Below are 11489 nucleotides of genomic sequence, written 5' to 3' on the forward strand. Positions count from 1 at the left end.
AGCCTTTATCCAATAGCTGATGGAAGCAGAAGCAGACACCCACAGCTAAGCACTGAGCCAAATTCTTGGAATCCAGTTGTAGAGAGGGAGGAGTGATGAGCAAAGGAATCAAGACCAGGCAGGGGAAGTACACAGAAACAGCTGACCTGAACAAGGGGGAGCTCATGGACCCCAGACTGACAGCTGAGAAGCCAGCATAGGACCAAATCAGGCCCCCTGAATGTGGATGTCATTTAGGAGACCTGGGCAGTTTATGGGACCTCTGGTATTGCAACAGTTTTTATCTCAGTGTACCGAGGAACATTTGGAGTCATTTCCCATAGAGGGATATTCTCTCAGTCTGGACACAAGAAGGATGTCCTACGCCCTGCCTAAAATGATGTGATAGACTTTGATGATCCCTCATGGAAAGACTCACCCTCCCTGGAGTGGATGGGGGTAGTATGGAGGGTCGTTGTGGGCCATGGGAGGATGGGAGGGAACTGTGATTCATGTGTGAAATAAGATTTTTTCCTAATTTAAATTAAAAAAGACATGTGACATAGACCTTTGACCTCAATACAACCATATTCTCACATGTACATACACAAATGAATATATACACAGCTCTCTTGTGTTCTCTCTCTGTCTGTCTGTCACTCTATAACACAGACACACAACCAGAGGTGGGGGAGAGAGAAAGAGGATAAATAAAGATGGACAGAGATATCCACTTCAAAGTAAACATTATAGCAGTATATATTTTGTTCTAAGAACTGCCCAAACTTATACTTCTCACTAGATGGCACTCTAAATCTAGACTGAGATATGTATTTCTGCAACCAGAAGCTACATTATTTTTGTTTTTACAAACAATTCATTGAAAGTAGTAACTAACTAATGCACCACTATTTATGTGCAATAATCAGAATATTGTCTTTATATGTTAAAAAGGTAAGAAAAAATACAATGTTTAATAAAAAGTAGATCATTGATTCAGTACTGAAATTAAAAGATAGAATATAAATATGCAGTGGCTATTATAAAATGTTTGTCACATCAATTCCAGTATAAATTTTCCAAGTAAACTTCTAATATTGTACAGATTGCATTATATTTGATAACATAGTATACTGCAAAGTGCTTCTAGTTTTGTGATCATATAACTATAGATTTACACAGATTGTACATGGTTCCCTATTTTTTAAGTTTTATTCAGAACCAAAAATGAAAAATAATGTAGAGCATGACAATCACCTACTTCTGCCAAACTTTGTTTCTAAAGTCAAATAAAAATGAACAGTCTCCTTCAAATATAAGATGATAACCAGCATGACCCCTGACCTCTGAGGCCAGAGGTTCTCCAATTTGTTCATGTCTGACAGTGATTTTCAGATTCCTAAATAGATGAAGCACTTTCACATCTCACTTTCACGCCTAAGTGATGACATCTCATATACTATGACCCGAATGAACCTTTGGAAATGTGATCTCAATCATTTGAAGGTATCAGGTCAATGATCCTATGACCTGGCATAATTGAAACAATCAACTTATTCTCTATCCAGGGACCACATGGTTAGCATACAGGGCAGTGTGATGGCCGAGCTACTCATTCAGACTGTCAATTACACTACAGTAAGGAACACATCTAGCACAGAATAATGCCACTGCTGGAGAAAAGAAGCATTTAAAGATGGCCAGCAGTATTATATATTCTATATAAGCCATCAATTTTCAAGAATAAAAGTCAATATTGTTCTCTTGGTCTATCGTAAAGTCATGAGTCCAGTTATTATGTAAAAATGGTTACTATGAATGATTTTGGCACGGCTGGTGAACACAGGCTTTTGTCTTATTCTAATCCAATATTAAAAACTGATTAAATTTCTCAGACAGATGTGTTGGGAAACAACTTATATTCTTCCTTTATGTACCAGTGAATGAGACTGTCAAGCAAAATATCTTGTGAAAGAATAAAAAAAAAAGATATTATGGCTTCACTGCATCTAATATGTGATGGAGTAGAATGTCACATTATTTACACAAATATCCATATGGAATTAGTTTACAGTGATGGCAGTTGAACCTGGCATCTCACAAATTCCAGGAAGTATTTTAACACTGAGCATTCTCTTCAGAAATTAAAATGGTTACCTTTGTGTTTCGGATTGAGATACTTATAATTTGAAAAGTGAAGTGAAAAATAATATACTACTGTAAAATATGTATTTCATGAATAGTACTGCACAAAATAGAGTATGTAATTTATGAATGTTGTATTTTATTCAAGGACATTAAAACAGACTAATACATTACTCTTCCTCTCTCCATATATATACATATATATAATTTATGTATATATATGCTGATAGATACATAAATGTTTAATGCATTTAAGATGTTATTACATTTGAAATTAATATGGTGTCTGTTATTGACTAATTATGAATGATAAATCATAAAAACAATTGATAAAAATATATTTCTATTTATTTTAAACAAATGTATAATTAGTAATTTTAAATTAATAAATATTGTATTCATGATCCCATAAAATACAGCTTATAATACACTGATAAAAAATAAAACATATTGTCATTCAAGTAACAGAAATATTAAGAAGGAAACAGGAGAGAATTTTTTTGTTAAGATGTTAAAAATAAACAGATTTTTATCTCATATTTTTCATATAAGTCATGATGATAGTTTCAAGCACTGAAATGAATACATAATTGCAGCAGTAGTAGCGTATCCAATAACCTCAGGCACTTCTCTCAGAAAAATAAATAAATTGAACCTGGACCTGGATCCTGACTTTTCATACAGATATTGAGGACTTGGAAAATAATTCAATTTCTCATAACTAGGGTTTTTCATCAAATAGTAAAACATATGGCTAAACTATTACCATTAATTATCTGATTGGAAAGAAACCTAAAACTGGAATTCCTGGGAACCCTGACCAAACATTCATTATATAGGTTAACTCTAACTAATCATTGGACATGATTTCTTATTTTTATGATCCTTCCACAAATTAATGCTCAGTTATAAAATTAATCGCTCCAAATTATTTAAAATATTATGGTTTGAAACAAGCTAATAAAATTACAGAAAGAAAGTGATTATGTAGTGCTCAAAGCAAGTGATCTTCCTAAACCACATCTCCTGCATCTAAGTAACAGAGAACACCGGCTCTGAAGACAGAGTGGATTGACTGTAAATTCAAGAATAGGAAGTTTGTTCTAAGACTACATCCTCTAAAATAGTCAGGGAAGCGAAGTCTACAAAATCTTACCAACATGGATGCATGACAAAGTTCTAAATAAGGCTTAACAGATAAATGAAATAAGGTCATATGAGGGAGTCTCATAGGTCCCCAAGCTTAAAGAAAGATATGGCAACTATGGAATCCAGAAAGGAGGTGGAATAGATTTCTCCAGGTATGAGACTGCTAACTAGTTTTACAAAAACTAAGTGGTCATTACAGAAATCGTATTAATAGAAGGAGCATCAAAGAGACTATGGGTCATATGTATATATTATATGTTTAAGGACATATGTGTGTATTTGTACATATTCACACACATTTATGTATGTTTACACACAAGCATATAACAATTATGAATTTGAGAAAGCATAAACATGAGAGTGGAAATAATAGTCATGCATCTTACTTATATAGCACTTCTCAGTATTATGTTTCCAATGATCAGTACCTGTGTATACATGACTGTTTGCTGTATACTGTATTGGACTACAAGATCAAACAATTTAACAAATTTAATTTTTAATGACACTAAAAATATATGGTGTGGAGCCAGGCAGTAGTGGTGCACACATTTAATACCAGCCCTCTGGATGCAGAGGCAGATGTAGGTGGATCTCTGTGAGTTTGAGGCCAGCCTGGTCTACAAAGCTACACAGAGAAACCCTATGTTGAACATATATTGGAGTTGCAGATCCTTTCCTATCATTCACAGAGCACCTGGTCCTATTCCAAGCACTGCAGAGACGTGCTATGGAGATCTGTACAAGGATTTCCCCTGCTCCTAAGACTTCAGGAAATTAAGGCAAGCTGATCATAAATGCTAACTTAAATATATACAAATGGATACAAAGGGTGTGAGGACACACACACACACACACAGAGACAGACAGAGAGAGAGAGAGAGAGAGAGAGAGAGAGAGAGAGAGAGAGAAAGGAGAGAGAGAGATCCTGAAACAGATTCAAATAATAACTGTAACCTATACACTGACTAATCTCTCTATATTCTGAAAAGTACAATATGTAATTTTGTACGTATAAAGGATATGATCATCCAAAATGTTTTCTTTTTTTCTTCTTCATTAATAGATATTTTTGGTTTTACTCCAAGGACAACTATAATATAATTAGTACTACTGAAAATAGTTGTTAAAATAAAAAGCTTTTACAATTGATCACTCAGTTGTCTGTAATTTAATATATAGTTCATTGCTCAATATTTCAAATCTTCTTTCTTTGTACCTTATTGAAAATTGCATTGTTATACTAAATTAACTTTGAACAAATTCCATTCCATAATGATAGATATAATCAAGAGCACAATTTAAGCATTAGTAGTTACCAATGAGATGACTTTTTTCACATTGAAGAACATAGAGTTCTACAGAAATCATTTCATGAGCTTTGTTAATAACTTCTATTAATTGCCCTAGGCTCCCTGGAGAATTCATATCCCAAAGATTGGAAATATATTCTACTTATTTTCAAATTCATAATTGTTAAAAGAGACACAGAACAGAATTATTTGTGCTTCCTCCACATGTGTTTAAAAGCATACCATTTTTGGAATATAGTAAATATGAAATATATCAAAAATACAGTTATTATAATAATAAGTCATTGTATATCTCATGAACCCCATTTAGGTTATTGTGTATAGTTATCCAAACAATTGTTCTCTATCAAGATTTACATTCCTAAGCAAGAGCTTATTCCAAAATAAACAGTCAAGTAATCTTCTATTTAGTTAACTGTGCTGGAATGATGAAAAGGGTAAAGAATAAATAGATGATAATGCTAGGCAATACAATGTAACTAAAGAATAGATTTTGACTAGTTGCCTAAAAGTTGCATGGTATACATATTTAACTAGTCTTGGCAGACTTGTACTAATCTTGTCACATTTCTTCTGCAGAAGTGTTCCAACAGTTGTTATCCTTTTTCTTTTTTAATCTACCTCAAATAAGGCATAAAAAGAAAGACTTACCAAGAAAATTTTATGTATGTATATTTTGAAGGTAACCCTCTTTTTTATAATTCATTTTGAAAGGAATCACAAATAGGAATTATTATATCAACCATACATAGTAACAAATAATAAATTAACATATGTGGGGAGAACTATAAAAATGAACACAACTTGCTATCAAGCCAATGAAAGTTCCAGCTGGACAACTGAGGTGACCCTGAGACTTCATATCTACCTGAGGATGTTTTGGCACTTTATGGTGAGTGAAGGAGAAAATGTCACTCTCCTTTAAGGATATGGCTGTTGTCCATATTGATGGACATACATAGTCATGTTGATTTGGACTGTAATAAATAGGTATGCAGGGATATTAATAACAAAACCTATATCAATAAAATAAATGTATGAAGGAACTCACTGTCATGCAGACTGCAGACATAACTACTCTCAGGCAGAAGAAGTTTAAGTAGCACAAAACATTTCATCGACAGGAGATTACATATCTTTTACCTTATTTCTTTATGCACGGGGAATATCTGCCCTAGTCAGTAGGTTTAGCCATTACTACAAGAAAATAAGCTTTATAAGCATAAACTTCCAATCTCTTTTTATGTCATGTTATATGAAATGGTATTCTGTTGTTTATTTCTGCACAAACAGAGAAAACTAATTTGGTTCACATTAAGATGTTCACTCAATTTTCTGAAAAATCACCATATTGAATGTGATATATTATTTATGATTTAATGAAGCTCACCCAAGTGTTCAGAATGAAACATTAACCACAAGTTATAGATGTCAGGCAGTGGTGATACATAACTTTAATCCCTTCAGCCATAATAGCTAGCTGTATTGCCAGGCAGTGGTTGCACACACTTTTAATTCCAGGATTCAGAAGACAGGAAAAAGGATCTCTGTTAGTTAGGCCTCACTGAGATACTTGAAATTGATCTAGTCTAAAAGGGAAACATCTCACACAAAGGTGATCTAAGAATCTGGGATCACAGACCTTTAATCCCAGTATTTGAGGTACATAAGATAGGAGCAGATATTCAGTCTGTGGCATTTTGGTCTCCAGTCACATTCAGGAAATTGATCTTCAGCCACACATAGGAAAGGACAGTCATAGCTCGCTGCTTTGTTTCTCTTATCTTTAGACTTGAACCACAATATCTATCTCTGTTTTTTGTTTTGTTTTGTTTTTCGCCTTTTGTTTTCTGTGTGTGTGTGTGTGTGTGTGTGTGTTACATTGAATTCCAAAGTTGGCAGCTCCCAAGAATCTAGAAGCTCAAACCCAGCTAAAACTCCTAGCAATAGCAGATATATTGCCTACATTGATCATTTCCTGTAACCAGGAAAGACTTCCAAGGGAGGGATTGGAACACCAACTCAGCCACATAACCTTTAACCTGCCTATGGGATGTGTCTGTCCTGTCTATGGGATGTCCTGGGGTAAGGTGGCTGAAAGTTAGTAGTACAGGTCAACCAATAAATGGTTCAGGCTGAAACCCATTCCAACAAAGTGAGCTTTTGCCTGACACTGCTTGGAGCCCTAGGTCCCAGAGGCTTGGTGGGCCAGAGACCTAGGAAAGAAGGAAACACATCTGGAGAAAAAAATGTCAATGCAATAATGACTAAAAATATTCTGCCATACTCATAGTTGTGTGCCTAGAACCATAGTCTTCAGAGAGGCTACATCTAGCAACTAGTATAAACAGGTGCAGAGGCACACACTCAAACACTAATGTACTCAAGAAATCCCTGCTCAGCCTAGATACAGGGGGAGGGGGGCTTTGGTCCTGCCACAAATAATGTGACAGACTTCTCTGAAGAGTGGATGGATTATGGGATGGGGTGATGTTGATGTTTGTGTGAGTAGAAGGATGAGAGGGGGAGCGAACTGGGATTCACAAGTAAAATGAGATAGTTTTAAAAAGGAAAATAAAAGAAAGGAGAGTGAGGAAGGACTAGAGGAGCTAAAGAGTCCAAGTAGATCATGAGAAAACCCACAGAATCAAATAATCTGGTCTGAGAGATGCTCACAGAAACTGAATCAAGAAACAGGGAGCCTATGACTTCTGCATGTATGTGACACTTGCATTTCTTGTGGAGCCAGCTGCCAGACCAATTGTCGAGCAGAACAATGCAATCTAGGGTCTAGATGCTGCTTAACAATTTCTGATTTGGCTCACAGATTCAGAGAATGCCAGGTCTAGACCAGAAAACCCTCTGAACAGATATAGTGTTCTGAAAGACGTGCTTAGATGTTGAAGAAAGGTAAGGGAATGGGTATAGACAGTCATAGAAAAGTTAATAAATGGTTTAAAAACAATAAAGTCTTTAAAGGGAGAATAAAGCAACAGAAATGGAAAAAGCCACATAAACATGGGAATCCACAAGGTTTCTGGATCCTATATGGATCCAGACCAGAAACCTCCTGGAAACCTTGGCTACATACATGAAGAAAGAAATACGAGAAAAATTATAGGACAGGTGATGTATCTGCTGATCTCTTGACAAGGAAACAGATCTCATACTGGATGAGACATGATAATTCTTGTTGGTTACAGAGTTCTCATCTATTATTATTGCATGCCATCATTTCATATGACCTGAACAGAGGTTTGGTTATACAGTCAAAACAGACTTATAAATTCAGCAGATGCTTTTACCTGCTCAAACTTAGAACAAACAATTCATCTTTCGCGGATGTGTGCCTAGCATACGTTCCATATTGTGTTAATACAAACACATATGTTACATTTAAAAGTTTGTGTATTTTCAGAAAAAAGTACCTGACACCAATGAAAACAATTATCCCAGGTTATCCAGCCTCTCAGAATGTTTCTGTTACAGTTTACTCAAAATTCTGCAACCAAAACTGCTTTAAAGCTGCTAATTAAGATGGCTGAGCCTCACAGATTACTCAGCCAAAACTTCATATAAGATCTATACTTTACCATCACATAGACACTAAACAAACAAACAAAACACAGCTAGCTCTCCCATGACTTGTTCATTATCCCACTTGTCTCAGTTTCCCCTAGAAATGCCATGAGCCTTAGACAACAGGAAGGAGTTTAGTGAACATGATATGCACATTCCCAACATGTAGGGTTGGAGGTTTTGGTAGTTTGATGAAGGTGTATCATCTTTTAGGACACTTGGTTGCAAATTGTTGTTCATTAAGTTCAGGGAGAAAGCTGAGCATAGGAAATGAAACTTAGAAATCTTGCTCTTAAAAGAAAAAAAGGGATATAGAAGTAATAGGATATAAAGGGTAGATCATTGAATTTATTTTAAGATAAAAAAGCAACTAGTAGTCTTCAACATTTTATATTGGTATTGACTTTTGTATATTGATGCAAATTTAAGTTTATTTATATTATACTGTGTATTTGTTTCTATTCTTGTTTAAGGTATTGTAGCTATGCAGCTCATTTAAAATGTAAATTTCTCGTCCTTCAAAGTTATTATCACAAACAATTTAGGATAGTTTAAAAACACATATTAGTAGTTAGTCATCTAACAATCAAATTTGTGGCCAGTTTAGGTATGCTTTCAAGGTCAAACAGAGATATATTCTAGATAAACTTATAATCTTCAAACACTTCAGAAACCTAAGCCTATGACCTTTCAAATGTTTTAATAAAGTAATGCTTTTTCTTGACACTGAGACACATATGCTTCTAGCAGCACAGATTTACTACAAAAAAAATGGTGGGAATCTAAGAACTTCCAAATTGAGTTCATTTTCATTGTGGCAAATTTAGCATCTGGGCAAGAAATGGCTCTTGCCTCAACTTCTGACAGCATTCTGTCCAAATCAGACAAGCAAGACACAAAAGAAAGTAATTGCCAAACGTTGTGAAGACAAGCTCAGATAGTCCTTCAAATCCCCTATTCACTGAAAAGTCTGTCAGATATTCTATGTATGTAGACCAAAAACAGATGCTCAACATTGCAGAGGATTTGAGTGATTGTCCACACAGCCAATTGTTTCTATCATTCCTATAGTTTTGGAAGTCGCTAGATCTGCACTTCCTGTTTGCTCAGGTAATAATACAACCTTCTTAGGTTTTTGAGGAGGAGTACGATGCAAGGAAACCTTAGAATCAACTAAGCAAAGTTCACATAAACTCACAGATATTGAAGCATCAAGCATGGTGCCTGCAAGTGTCTGCACCAGGTTCTCTACATATTTTACAGCTTTCAGCTTGGAATTTTTATAGACTACTGACTCTGTGAAGTAGATAGAGATCGTGCATACCCGCAGCACTGACCATACCCGTCTGGGCATGGCCACAGGTGCATGGGTGAAAGCAGGGATAAAGGTCAAGGTTGAAGGAATCACAGGCTCTCTTGCGGTTCCTATTGAGGTCGGAGATGAGCAGAGCACTGACCTCAGTTCTCAACTTCTCACACAAGTTATTTCTCCCTATTAAAATAACGTATGACTCCCTACCATGTGTATGGCAATCTTCCACTCACACCTCTAAGAATGTTTAAGAAGAGATCAACCTAGAAGAGTATGAGGAAAGAAGACATTAAAGATAAAACATAAATATTAATTTATAGTCATCTACACAAATATAAGATTCATATTTAAAATAATTTGAATAAATTAAACTACACATCATGTTGATATTTTACAGTTTCTATGAACTGTAATTACTCTAGTAAACAATACAACTAGGGTTGTTTCTAATATGTATATGTGATTTTCTTTTCATATAGGAATGTGAAATATATTGCTAGAAACTAGCATGTGTTATAATATGCTCAGGACAATATCACATATACTATTTAAATAATGATAATAGCAATAATAATATGTTGCCTCCAGGAACTTATTTTGCCACCTTAAAAATCTAGTTTCTCTGAAAATAATAATAATTCAGGATATTCTTTCTCCATGAACAATAAAGGGAAAGAGGAATGTTACCACTATGAAATAATTTAGTAACATAATAAGAGAAACACAATATAAAGACAGATTTATAAGTAATACTCTCTTTAATATTTATTGTAAGTCACATATTTGACAAAGTAGCACTGTCTGCCATTGGAAAAATAAAGGTAATGTTTAAGCACCTGTGTATTTTCTTCAAATCGTCAAATCATAAGATTATCTTACTTTAAGTTTCTTACATTCTTTCTTGAATAATAACTGTCTCTCAAGATTCTTTCTTATTATTGGTGAAATAATGTCATGTAGGCCAAAAGATAATTCTCTTCAAAAAGTTAGAGTTGAAAATTCTATGAGTACATTTTGTCTAGATTTGCCCAATCTTCTCATTTGGGAAAATGTTAAATACAATCAACTCTCATTATTTCTTTTAGTTGTATTCTATAATGTTCCTTTAGAACTGAGTTAGCAAATATTTAGTAATTGTTCCTAGGAGAAATGCAAGGCTAGTTTCCTGGGAGTTTCTGTTCATAATAGCTTTATTAAGCATTCAATATGTTACACTGTTTTATATGTGCTTTTTAATATATAATTGCTGGATTAAAAAGAACTCATATTCCATAGTACTTTAACACAAGCCTCAGAAAACTTATCTAAAATGTGACATTATATTTTGCATAAGGAACATGGCTCAGGCTCCATTTCTTTGCTTAAGAACTATGGCTCAGAGTTCACCCCTATGCTTCTAGGAAATTTTAGACAATTCAATCATCGATGAAAGGCATAAAAATGTATTTCAAAAACTACTAGACAGAACAGCAACAAAAGCACTTATGCCATGAAGCCTCAGACAGAAGAACACAGTGTTTTCCTGTCTCATGTCAATTGTGAAGTTAGCTTGCCTCAGGCAAAAGGAGAAGGCACTGAAGATTGTTTCCTGATGTGTGTTACACACAATTCTGCACACAAGTATACAAACAGAAGTCACCCATTTAGAGTAAGGATAAAAAGACTGTAAAGAAACTACATGAAAGAAAAGGTGTACCCACATTGACTGTTGTGGGTAAAACACTGCCTCTGATGGCATTTGAAGGCCACTTTGCAGGGAGAAAAGTGGATGACCCAAAGCTTGAACTGTGAGCCCAGCTAATATCACAGGTTTGAGGAAGTAGTTGGGCCATTAGGGGAGTTCATTACTGATGGTTACTAAACTAAAATAGCTATAGACTATCTTCTAAATATTTATGGTTATACCCATAATAAAACAAGCTACCAGCCATAATCAGAGGAGCTTGTTTTTACTTTAAGTGGTGGTGAATACAGAGATGTGGCTATGACAAGATGTAGAGTAAGTCATGGAT

Source organism: Mesocricetus auratus, unplaced genomic scaffold, assembly GCF_017639785.1.
Source record: "Mesocricetus auratus isolate SY011 unplaced genomic scaffold, BCM_Maur_2.0 Super-Scaffold_2245, whole genome shotgun sequence".
NCBI classification, from domain to species: domain Eukaryota; kingdom Metazoa; phylum Chordata; class Mammalia; order Rodentia; family Cricetidae; genus Mesocricetus; species Mesocricetus auratus.